This window comes from Mesoplodon densirostris, chromosome 10 (genome assembly GCF_025265405.1).
Source record: "Mesoplodon densirostris isolate mMesDen1 chromosome 10, mMesDen1 primary haplotype, whole genome shotgun sequence".
Classification (NCBI taxonomy): Eukaryota; Metazoa; Chordata; class Mammalia; order Artiodactyla; family Ziphiidae; genus Mesoplodon; species Mesoplodon densirostris.
The window spans coordinates 90586763-90600055 of NC_082670.1; the positions used below are offsets into that span (position 1 = coordinate 90586763).

Below are 13293 nucleotides of genomic sequence, written 5' to 3' on the forward strand. Positions count from 1 at the left end.
GGTATAAATACACATAGATTTTTGGACCTCAGCATTTCTCATAATTGCTATGTGTACAAATAATGCACATGAGAAGATAAAAACGTTTTAAATACTGCTGTATTTCCATTTCTCTGGATTAAGAATTTAGAAACTAGTTTTCATCTCTGGTTATTCACCTCGTGGATGTCCCAAGAAACTTAAGTCCCTTCTAGACCTCGGGCTGTGTTTGAATGATAACTGACCAGGTGAGGCAATGTCACTTGGTTCATCAAATGAGAGCAAAATGAATTAAATTAGAATGCTCCAGAACATCAAAACAAAACCAAAGAAAATGGCTACACACACACACACCTATGTCAAGTTTGATATGATCGTGTAGAAGCGAGCCTGTATAAAAGAAAATAAACAGCAAGCCCCCCCCCCCATGCAAGACAACAGTTTTCATAATGAATAACCCAATGGATGCAACTGATATATTGGCAAACAAAAAACTTAGGAAGCTTCTATCTGTTCCCCATGGTGTTTAGAAAGAACAGGAAGAAACACACACACAGACACACAAAAACCCAAAAAGCCACAGATAACCATGTAAAGTAGCTGTATCACACAGGAAAGAAAATACATTTCTGACATAATATTTCAGTCTTCAAAAAAATTTAAAAAAAGCATGCTATTCATGTGGAAAGTACAATTTTGTTTCATTATAGAATTGTTTTTTGTATAATTCTTTTAGGCTTCGCTATTTTGCCACAATACTGTACAAAGCACTAAGGCAGGTAATGGTTATTATATTAATGCAAAATCATCTAAGTAGTCAGTCATTAGCATAACTGTTCTCTCAGTAACAATACAACCACCTATTAAAATTTTGGGGGAAAAAAAAGACCTCTTTAAAATGCAATTAGCATTTCATTTTTTATCATTTTGTTTATTACATTCTATCAAGAAAGGCTATCCTTCCTTCAGGAAGAATTGTATGGCCAAGACTTGCCTGCCAATCAGGAGTTATTTCAGGTTATCAAGCCTAATAAGCAATCCTGGCAACGCTCTCTGAGCTCTTCTTTTGTCTCTAAATTGTAAAAAGTGGCATAAATTCATATTTGTTTACAGCACAGGCATTTGTGGGACCTCCACTGCGCTCCTCTCACATTTCCCCACGCACACAAGGTTACTCCACTAAGTGCCAGCGTAACTGTTTTAGCTCTAATATCAGCTTCATTGGCATAAAAATGTAAAGTTTACTTAAATGAAAACGCTTCTCCCGTCAGTGACTGTTAAATACAAGGAAACGATGGAAGCTACACGTGAAAATAATCATCCAATAAGCCCTGATCTTTTCAACCTAGCAACTATTATTATTATTATTGTTATTGTTATCATCTAGAAAAATGCCCCCTCTTCCTTCCTCAGTCTCTTTCTCTTGGAGGAGGGATGGAAAGAACTTACTGCACGTGGATCAAACCTGCTAGGACAGTTTATATTAACCACAGCAACAAAAATCGTCTTTTAAGTACTGTAAAGAAGAGGAGGGGAGAATTATTCCAAGAAAGTACCTCAGAATAGATTCTACCCACAGATCTTTAGCTCTTGAAGAGAAAAGGAAGAGGCCTTGGCTACATAAGCTCCCTTACATTGAAGCATTATTCAAAAATAGTGAAAGGGAAGGCAACTGTATCCATCCTATTTGACACACACAGATGATTAGAATAAGGAAAGACAACTTGGAGATACAGCTGGAGATCAACGGATACTGTTAAATGAAGAAAAGTTAAATGGTGATCTTTTGCCCATCAAACATTTTTTTCTAAGACTAAGAATTAAATGGACAGCTCTTCATGCTTTAACGAGCACAGAAAATATCATAGGGTGCTTAACTACGAAAAAATATATATCATATACATATAATTAATGTATATATACATATATATTTTACTATTTACTGAGATAGAGGGAGGATTTTAGTTGGATTTAAACATGCAGGTAGGCCAAAATTAGATCATTCCAACATTTTTAAGGCCTGACTGAGGGTGCAATCACCCTTTCTTTCCCCTTTTTTTCAGAATCACAACTTCTGTTTCTCAAATTATGTAGTTTCTCCTGCCTATTTCCAACACCTTTACCTTAACCATCACAGTTAAGGGGTGCAAATTAGATTCTAATGGGAAAGCATCAGTTGCTTCTTTGACAACCTCACCATTCACTGATTTATTTCTAATGAAGACAAAGCCCAACCCAAAGCTCCCTACGTGATAAAGGCCAAAACATGTTCAAAAATGCCTAGTAAAATCAAGGCAAATGGGAAAGCCATAAAGACCCACACTCATGAAGTGGTGTGACAATTAGAGTAACTGTACAAAAAAGCCATCTTCAAGACAAAGTAAAAGAAATTAAGCTGCCACAACAGTAACAGGTTAGATGAAAAAAAATCAAAATTTAATGTATTCTCCCCTGTGTCATCTTGTTTTGTCAAGACATCAAATAGAATTGGGAAGTACAAAATAACAAGCCCTTGAGAAATCACAGAAGCCGACCTTTTTGATGTTGTTGATTTACCTTGTTCTCAGTTATTTGAACAATGATGTTTCAGATTTAAGGGCCAGATAAAGCTTAAAAATTAAAACATGATACCAAGGTATCCCAAAAAAGTACACCCTCACATTTAGCCAGCAACTTCATTGATTAGTTGCTTTCAACAGGATTTGAAAAGGAGGCACAGTGCAAGTATTCAATATTTATTTCTCTCATTCTAAATTAATTTCTCTTCAAACAGCTGTCAGGTAGGAAGAAAGACTCAGAGATTATTCCTACAGTGCTCAAGTAGAGGCCCCAGTTCAGGTCTTTCCAGATAGTTCAAGTTCCCACCATCTGTAGAAGACTGTTTAGCTAAGAGGTAGCTGAGTTTTCTCTTTTTAAAAAAGAGTAAATAAAACTGAATTTAGAATGCCATTTTTGAGGAGGGGGAAAAAAAAAAGTACTGCACACTTTGAAAGGACTCAAACCAATGTCCAGAAATATCATGCTATTGCCAAGAATAGAAATCTTTCATCAAACCTAACCAAATTCATGTCTGTCCCCAAACCCAGCCATGCAGGTATACACGAAGCTACATTCTTTCTCTGCCCCCGGAGAGCTACAGCTTATCAGCAACATAACTCCTAGTCTTATGTGAAATCTTACGTACAAAGATACATAAAACCAATATATCACACGATAGCTTTCTCAATTTTTATGTGTAGATGGCTGCTTCTCCTAGAGCATACATATGAACCAAAAAATGCAGCAGTAAAAAAAAAAAAAATCTGTTTAAAAGACACTGAAAGTAAATAACCTAGTATTTACAAGCACTAGTAGAATTTGTAAGATCTGGACTAGTTAATAACTAGTAAATGACTGTAACTCCTTGTCATCAAATTCATACGCATTTTAACACATAACACACACACCAGACACTATGTATTTATTTACTCCAACCTTCTCTGGTCAACTGTTGCTGCCTTATCCCTCGCTAATAAATCACAAAGAACTACCTGCAGTGGACCCGGACTATTCTATTTGCCAATCTCCTAAGAGGATAGTTTTAAGTTTCCCCTTAGTGGTGTTCATCTACAACTAAGCCACAGAATAAAATTAATTTCTTCAATCTCCTTTTTTTGGCCAAATTTTATTCACATTTTAGTTCAAGCTAAGAAGTTCATCACACTACCGTCTCCTGATTGTCTCAGCAAAACCCTGGAGCACCAGCACACTTCTGCCACCTTACTCAGCTGAGATAAATCTGAAGTTTCATTGCTTTTAATTAATCTGGATTTTAATTTCACTGTATCTTGCAATTGTGTGGAGGTTGGCTGAAAAGTTTGCAGAACTGGTCAGCGTCATGAAAGAGTTTATCTTTCAAGTGACAGCTCCTGTCAACTTGCAAATACAAGGCAGTGACGGTGAGGGTTTTGTTTTTACAGTACATTTGACTGTAAACAAACAAACAAACAAAATTCAGGCCAACCACTCCTATCATAAGCTTTCGGATGATTTATGGTTTACCAACTGAGCAAGGTTATGCAACACTGCATGCCTTTAGATGCATTACTTCAGCTAGTTGAGATTTAATTAAGATCACAGCCTCTAAAATCCCTGTCAAATGAAAATTCAGAGAAGACAATACACTATGTAGCCTCTTGCAGAATGTTTCCATTCCGTCCTCTGGAAAAATATGAGTTAATCCGCGTTTCTATGGCTGCAGACAAAAGTTCACTAATTTTGTTTTCTTTTGACACTTAGGTTGTTTTCTATTGTATGTCATGAGATCATTCCCTTCCAGGGAGGGAAGAAAAAAATCGAGAGTGAAACACATTGCAGAAACTGCCCTTGACATTATTATCCGACATTAGCATAGCTTAGCTATGATGTCATCACATCTTCATATAATCAGCCCATGCTTAGGAGAGTTTCATTTAATGAAATATGTTTATTTAAAAACACAACACAAATGGGAAGCCTACCTTTCTTGAATTACTCAGATTAAAGAACTGACATGTTACGCTCCTCATTTCCTTAACTGACCAACTTTTTATCAAATGAGCTGCACGTATGGGTAGAAAAGAAAGTTTTGGGGGCAAATAAGAGAGCATAAAGCCCACTACTTTCATACTATAAGCAGTCCCTAGGGTAAAAAATATATATATATTGTTAATAGATTTCTTCTTACAGATTGGTAGTGACCCATGCTCTTTTTTCTTTTAAAGAAAAAATTTAGGATCATGTGGCCCTTTACCTAGTCCAACGTATTTTTATTTGCATCAGCTTAATATCTGGTTGCTTATCTCATGCCTTAGAAATGACAGGTGCTCACAGTCTTGCTCTTGACAGGCCACTACACAAATAACTGTCTTGCCTGAAAGGGCTAATGCAGTACTAATGAACAATAAATCAACTTTGATTATCAAGTGTCAGCCCAATCCGTTTTCAGTTCAGCTCTATCACATCCTAGAGTAAGTCAGCCAGTGTCTCTGGGTAGGCAGTCTGTATTTTGGTTTCATTTTTACACATTTTCCACTGAAATGTGTCAGGCAGCTACAAAGAATCACGTAAAACAGAAGTAGACCTTTTTTCAGTGTAAGCAAAGGGCATCAATTAGGAGAATGTGCTTCAGTCTTCATTCGGTTTACTTAGTGAGGAGTCTTAATATTCGAGAAAGCTTTGTATTCTTTTAAACAACAATACCAGCAACAGATCCTAAACTAGAATCTTAATGTGATCATGTTTGAGGTTTTTGACAATGACATGCTAGCTTGAACACTTTACCACATAAACCAGCTTTGACTGAGCATTCCTCTTGGAAAATCTATTACAAACAAATGGGAAAAAAAAAGGCAAAAAAAGGCCGCCTCTAAAATAAAAACTTCACTCGATTTGAAGTTAAAAAAATGGCTTCTTTAACACTGACTTCCTAATAAAATAAATGTAACTTATTTTTTTCTTAAGCAGATTAGTCACTGATAGTATGACTCACATTTCCTGTTATTAGGCTTAATTTTTTCCCCCAAACGTGTCACTTTCAGAATGTTGGAATCTATGGAAATTAGGTGATTTGCATTTTTAAATTGGCTTGATTAGAACATTTGGTCTGTGTGGATAAGAGTATAAAATTATTAAGATATTTTACTCCGAACCGGCAGGCCCTGAAGGAGTTAATCCCAAAGAGGAAAGAGTCTATATGTACTTTGCTCTAAAACTTTACCACCCACTTCCTAAAGGTCCCCTCCTTCCCATCACGACACTTGGGCGGGGAGAACCAAGAAAGTCTCATTTCCACTGACCGTCTTGAGGTAGCTACATTCAAAGCCGGTTCGGATGGGAGCACCCCCTGACAATTCCTCAGTCTGCTGCGCGTCCTAACCCAAAGCCCACTCACTACTTAATCAACCAGCAAAGTAATGCAACAGAGGCTGAGACGCCCAAACCTGCCTGAGTGTCCCTCCGCCAGCCTGCCCTTTTCTGTGTGCGGCTTTATTCGTCCCCCTCCCCCCGTGACTGTGTGTGAACTCCTTGAATTTGAACAGCTAAGCTGAAAATAGCCTAGACAGATATAGAAACAAACTATCAGAAGCAAAGAAACATCCACACGGGGTTACACTGAGATGGAAGGCTCCTTGTATATGTCACACGCTCTGAAAGTGACATAAATCACACCCCAGATACGTCCCCCGAATGGAGTGATGGCGAGGGTTTTACCAAAGTGGCTGCCTGAAGGCCAGAACGGCAGAAAACCAGTCGCAAACGAAAAAAAAAAAAAAAAGAAAGAAAGAGCGAGCGAGCGAGAGCGCGAAAGCAAAACACAAGCAGGACTTCCTTCAACTCTCAACTACACCCCACCCATGAACATTTTTAAAAAGGGAGAGCAAGAGAGAAACGGCGGGGGGGGGGGGGCGGCGAATCTCTATCTTCCAGGACCCACAGGCCTGGAGCTGCTTCTTCCCACCCCCGCACTCCCTCCCCCCGCCTCCACTTCCAGAGCGCAACTCCCACCCAAGTTGGTAAACAGCGATGGTTATTATTATTTTTTTTTTCCAAAAGACTCAACTTATAAACCCTCGGGCGCTCCTGCCTTCCCCAGCGAGGCCCCAGGAAGCTGGCACCGCGGAGCCCGGGGAAGGAGAGCAGAACGGCAAAGATCAATCACAGGGACCAACCTGACACTCTCCATGTAGCCGCCAGGCGCGCGGAGCCGGCTCAGGGCGCCCGCGCGGGCCGGGCGTGGGGTCCGGCGGCCTCGGCGTGCAGGCGGACTGCACGCGCGCAGGGGCGCTCCGGCTCGCGGGCTGACAAGACGCGCCGCGCCGCGCCCACCCGCCCCGCCCTGCTCCACCAATCACAACCCGCCTCTAAACACCCCGCGCCGCGCCGCGCCCCACACAATGGGCTCCGCGGCCCGCGGCCCGCGCCCGCGCCCCCCGGCCCCCCTCCGCGCGGCAGGTGAAATCACGCTCGGCTGAAACCCGGCTTTTGTTTCGGGAGCAACTCCGCTTAATTGCTGTTAACCCTTTGACCCGCCTCCGGCTGACGTCTGGGAAGCCGGGCGCGGCGCGCATCTCTCCCTCCGGCCGGGGCTGCCGGGTCGGGGCTTTTTGGTGGGGTGGCTGTGTTTGTTTCCTCTTGGAAACGGACAAAGAGTTGTCCCGGCCTTTCAGAACAACCCGAGCGGCAACGCAGGGGAACTGGCGCGTCCGGCGCACACCCCGACTGCTCGGAGCAACTGTTTAGAATCGGAAGGGGATGCGGGGCTCAAAGGCAGCGCAGGAGAACTTCCTCGAAAACGGCCTTTGCGGGAGAACTTTCGCTTCACGTCCCTGGTTTAACCCAGCGTTGGCCTCTTTTATTTCCCCCCTTTTCTTTCCAAGAGCCGGGTTCGCCAGAGTGTGCTTGTGCGCACAGAGGAAAACGAACCCGACACGGGGGTTGAAATAAATAACAACCAACGTACCTCGTTGCTGAACGAAGCTCCTTGCCCTCTAGAACGACAGCTGCTGAAGCAAGCATCTGCCACTCTTTGGCTAAGAAATAATTCTCTAAATTCCGTTCTTATTTATACAACAACATCAACACAGGCTACTCTCAATGAGCACTTGAAGATGACCTCTATTAGTCACTGCTGTTTAATGCTGTTTAAACCTGAGTACAGTGTGAGGAGAAAAAAAAAAAAGTCACCAATATGCTAAACTTGGTGGGCTCAACTGGCCCGATTTCGGTGCCAGGTTAATTTAGTCATTTTCGGCAGATCTAGAATCACCTCTCTAATTTACCCTTGTTCAATTTTGGGAAAAACTTTTTGGCCTATACTTACAAAACAAACAAACAAAACTCTAACTTTTAAATTATTTTTCTTAAAAATATTCGAGGAAAAGTAGTCGTGACATTAATGATTACGTATTTTCCCTCAATTAAAAAAAAAAAGGCCACAAATCCTACTCCACTAATTTCAGTTTTACTTGAAAGTATTTTTCCATTTGAGGTGTTAACGCAGGTTACTACAAACCAGAAAGCATATTGATACTACTTCCGATCAAGCAAATGCCTGAATTTCAATCAGGTCAGCTCGGGAGCAGACAATTCCCCCATTAATCCGCCAGCAAAAGAGACAAAAGCGCCAGTTGACTGTCAACTTATGATCAGATGTTAAATGAGTGCAGCACTGATCGAGCTCCACCCTAAAGTGTTTTTGTGTCAGATAACAAATTTATTAATGGAAGTTTTTCAGGTCACAAAAATGTGACCCCACCCTCTCATGAATATTCAACAGAGAACCAAGGGCATTCTTTTTTGGGGAGAGGGGCCTTAAATCTGCCAGTGTACCATGAATCAGTAGAGTTCTGACTCTTAAAGAGACAAGGCCCTCCTTCCGTAGGGGCCGGCAGGGCCCCAAAGACAGGAAATAAAAATATAGGAAGTTCTCTCCAACCAAGGCACAGTGAGAGAGGAGCAATGTTCATTTCAAAATCCACATGCGATTTTTTTTCAAAGGTATTAAAATTCATTAGAGATTTAACGTCTGTGAACAACATCAGGGTGCCCTTTAAAGGAGCAATTCTTTTTTTTTTTAAAGACAAATTCTTTCAGAGGCATCCATAAAACTCAAGCATGCTTTTACAGGTTGGCCTACCTCCTTTGCAGGTCTGCGTTTGTAAGCTAATTGTCTCCCGGGAGCATCCAAACAAACAAGCAAACAACAAACATTACAGAAGCTTGTGACCCAGCTGTGGAGTCCAGCCTCACACAAAATAATTAGAGAGTGATGCAATGCGGTGGTTACACAAATACTAAATTGCATGGTGGTGGCATGAAACACCGTAAGACCACAGAGCAGGGGGAGATGAGTGGATCAGGAGAGGGTTGGGAAGGCCCCTTGGGGAGGTGGTGTTTTGAGGACTAATGGTTTGGATAAGGGGGGAGGTGACAAAGTAGCTTAGCAAAAGCAGAGGCCACCTGGAGCCCTTCCCACCCTCTCTCCAAACATGACATGGTGACTCAGAGGCTACTTCTAGGCAAGGAAATATACCATCAGAGATAAACCTGGATAAGTTTTATATGCCCAGGCCATTTTGGTTAACGCTCCCAAGGCAGGGGGCCCAGGCTCAATCCCTGGCCAGGGAACTAGATCCTACACGCCGCAACTAAGAGTTTGCATGCCATGACGAAGATCCCGTGTGCCTCGACTAAGACCTGGCGCAGCCAAATAAATAAATATTTTGAAAACAAAAAACTTGAGAAAAAAAAAAAGATCCCTTTCCATGTGGTCCTGTCTACCTGCCCTGTGCCTGGAATTCAGTGAGAACTGGAACTTTCAATGGCTGGAATACAATATAAATGTTAAAAGGCGCAGTGATTTAGAAGACTTAGTTGATGCCATTTGTTCTATGAGTGCCAGGTCATTTTGGAAAGGCTGGGTTGGAAAGGCAAAAAAATAAAATAAAATAAAAATAAAAGCAGCAGCATTTAGATATTTGGATTGCGGGAGCTTTAGAAAAATCTGGATTGAGGGGCAGGCTTTAGAATGGGTTACTCAGCCACAGGGGTTCATTTAGTTGTCACAATGTGAACAGAAATTGCAATCCCCATTTTACAGAGGAGGAAGCTGAAGTTTAGAAAGGCAAAATGATTTTTTTTTCTTTTCCCTGTCTAAGAATCAAACACACCCAGCTCCACGGGCCACAAGGGGAAACAAGACACTGAATAGTTCCAGAAAAAGAGGCCATGATAATATAAAATGAATACCTGGGGGGGGGGGGGGCTAATGTTTAAGGAAGAGTGAAGGAAATGCTAAATACCTTACTGAAAAATATTTTTGATGCCCACATCCTAACACCCACAACAGACACAGCCCTTGTTCAAACACCACATATTAAGAAACCTGTCAGTTGCTAAATGAGTCCATTGTGCAGCTGGCTGTGTACTTAAGAACAGATTACTATGATCCCACACCAAACTCTAACCACCAAATAACACACCTGGGACTCAAATCATGTATTTTATTTGGTTCTGCTGAGCCCTAGCCTTGAATGCAGAAGAAAGTGAAAGGTTTTATTGCCCATTCAGAGCTGAGAATGTAGAGAAGATGTATTCAACGCAGAGTCAGAAGGAGCATCTTGTCGGGACGTTATTCCCACACTTTGATGGATGGCACGGCCAAGGAGGAGGCACCAGCCACGGTGCTGGGCCCACGTGGTCCTCGGCTCCAGCCGGAGCTGCTTGGCAATCACCAGAAAAAGGACATGTAAATGGGCACTGGCTCGCATATTTCTAAGCAACACTGAGAGCGAGACACCTCCCCAGATAAAGTCAGTTATCTCTACCAAGGGATGAACAGTTTGATGGGTTGAAAAAAATCAACTTGCTCATGAGGACCAAAATCTTTTTCTTTCTTTCTTTTTTTTTTTTTCTGGCCGTGCTGTGCAGCATGCAGGATCTTAGTTCCCCGACCAGGGATTGGACACGTGCCCCCTGCGGTGGAAGCGTGGAGTCCTGACCACTGGACCGCCAGGGAATTTCAAGGGGCCAAAATCTTAATTCAATTCCCCATCTTCTTCCAAACAGCCCTTCCTTGAACACTTATTTCCTTTCTTTTTAACCATTCGTTTCGTGGAGTACCCAGAACATATTCTGTCTGAAACGACAGAACTTAAAGAGATTCAACCAACTGACCCTGTTGCTAGAGAACACACTGAAAGGGCAGGACTACAGAATTTAGGCCCCTCGCCCCAGAAGTGGGCTTGATGACCTTCCCAGGGAAGCGAGTCTCTCCAGAAGGAGCCCTGCTTTAGTTATTTCTCATGTCTCCAAAGACCGCCAACCAGCAGCCAATTAGAGAGACTAAACTGCAACAGACATGCCCGATTCCGGACATTTGGGCACTTGTCTCCAAGGACCTGCCGTTCCTTCTTGATTTAAGTGGGGCTTTTACTTAAAAATATAAATTAATACATCATCCATCTACAGGGAGCTAAGGCAGTTAGCTCCAGATTGCTATTGTTTATGTCACTGTTATGTCTGTGGACAATGAAGGCAATTACGTTGCTTTTCTTTCGCTCCCGCTCAGCCAAGGGAAAAGACTGCAAGTTCTCACTCTTGCGAAGGAGTTTACATTTCTTCCTGTGACACCCTCCAAACTGTCATCAGCATCTTCATTTGATGCAACATCTTATAATGCGATTGCTCCTGGTTAATTTTCTAGATACACACTGTGACGTGTCAACATTCAGGTGACTTATGAATATGATGGGTACAGAAGGTATGGAAAACATTTACCACTCTCTCCAAAAAAAAAAAAAAAAAAGAGTCCCTCACTCGAAATGTAAAGATATTCATAGAATGTCACCGGTAAACAAAATCTTGTCTGGGAAAGAAAAATGGCAACATCCATTCCAAACTCTGCATCTGATTGACAGTAACAAATTACTCTCTCTCATTTATGCTCGAACTATAATCTCATTGTAATATAATGTACAATGTATTACTGGATTGCTTCTACCATAAGGTTAGAACAGATTACACCGAGGTGCACAAAAGCCTCAAAAGGGGACATGTTTTAGGGCAGGAGGTCATTTCCCAAAGAGCTCTTCCCTTCAGGTATCAGGAAGAAAGAATCACTATCACCATTAAGCACGAGGCCTTATTCACCACCACCCCCCGCCACCCCGAAGAGTTGACGGTGCTGACTACACACCCATGTGCAAACTCTCGATTTTAGGCACAAGCAGAACTGGGTCACTGAAGGGGAAAAGAAGAAACGGCTCTTGGGTGATGAGATGACATTTGAATTTTTTTTTTAATGTTTAATTATGTAGAAATCACTGAGTATCATTTTAAGGCACTGGCCACCTTTAGGCAGGAAAGTCAGTTTTTCGGGTGACCCGAGGTGCGCAGCAGGCCTGCGCAGAGGCAGAGGGAGCGTGTTCCATCCTGCCCTCCGAACAATGCTCACCAGTCTCCCTCCCGGCCCACGCCACCCTCCTGTGACCCTAGGCTGACACACCCTCATGTCAAAACCTTCTTTACGCCTGCCCTCTGCTGGTAAGCCTGCCAGGACTAGGACATTTCGACTACCTCAACTTAGTCCAAAGATAACTTTCAAAAGCTGGAGAGAGAAAGGCCATGTAATGAACTATTAACTGGAATATATAAATTAAGACACTTAAAAAAAACGGGGGTGGGGGTGGGGGTGGGGGTGGGGGGGTGGGAGGAGATGCCGAGGGTGAAATATGGCACTTTTAATGTAAAAATGCACATCCGTCTACTCTACTGCCGGCTGGCTCAGAGCACAGGAGTGCCGAACTCTGTATTTTAGCTCACCTAAGAGAACAACCTGTATTACTGCTGGGCACCTTGCCTTCTCCTTTGCTCCCTCTCCGGGGAGAGGTATGTCGGTACATTTTCAATAAAACACCTTCTTAGCAGTAAAGGGCCACTGTTCCCATTTCAGTGGTCCCTAAGGTTTCATGATACAGTATATTTAGCTGGCTCGCGGCTCAAGTTTTCCTCAGGCATTCATAAGATCCATATAAAAGGAAGAGGGATAAAAAAAAAGAGGAAAAGAAGAGCTTTCGTCTATCCTTTGTTTAAGTAAGACAACAGTGAACTCGGAGATTGATGAGCTGGCATGAGTCCCCCCCAAACAGCGGGACGCGCTGCCAGGCTCGCTCCCCACGACAGGTGCCCTGGTATGCGAGCCAGGCGGGTAGGGAGGAGGGCTCTGGGCATCAGCTGGTGAATTTCCGCGGCAGCAAGCAAGGTTTGAACGAGGCAGCTCCTGTCAGCGTCAATGGGAAGCACGAGGCCTTACAAATCCCTGCATCCCATTTCAAAAATGTATCTCCAAGACGGGAAAGTGAAGCTTAGCAGTCGCAACCTCGGAAACATTCAGGAAGTAGCACTCTTGACAGCGCTTTAGATGCCGAGCAAATGCTCTTATAACGAACACGCAATCCAGCTGACAATAAATCTTACACCAGGGAAGCCCGTGCAGGGCTGCGGAATCCCCTCCAAAGATAATTGCCTTCCACGCTGTGTGGCATAGAAATTACGACATTGAAAACCCTTTCTGGGGCCCTAGAGCTCTCTATGGCTTTTCTTTCCTTAACAGTAACCGATTACACACACACACACACACACACACACACACATACACACACACACACACAGAGAGACACCTCTGCCTTGAAAAGAGACCATAGAAAAATCCAAAGATTTGGTCTTCTTTCCTACAGAAAAGTGATGAGGCCAGTTCTTGGCAGGGGACAGGGGATGGAAGAGGAAGGCTGGGAA

At 42.8% G+C, this 13293-nt stretch overlaps 1 protein-coding gene across 6 annotated transcripts in view; it reads right to left on the bottom strand.

The window, feature by feature from the left end:
* The window catches only part of FOXP1 (forkhead box P1), a 602050-nt gene that overhangs the window by 99087 nt on the left and 489670 nt on the right, over positions 1 to 13293 (bottom strand). The window contains exon 1 of one of the 6 annotated variants that reach the window (XM_060111625.1): positions 6669 to 6755. The exons of the other annotated variants lie outside the window; for them this stretch is intronic. The gene's annotated coding sequence lies outside the window, so the exon portion shown is untranslated. Of the gene's footprint in view, positions 1 to 6668; positions 6756 to 13293 lie in introns of those variants that run through there. 6 annotated transcript variants of the gene reach the window in all.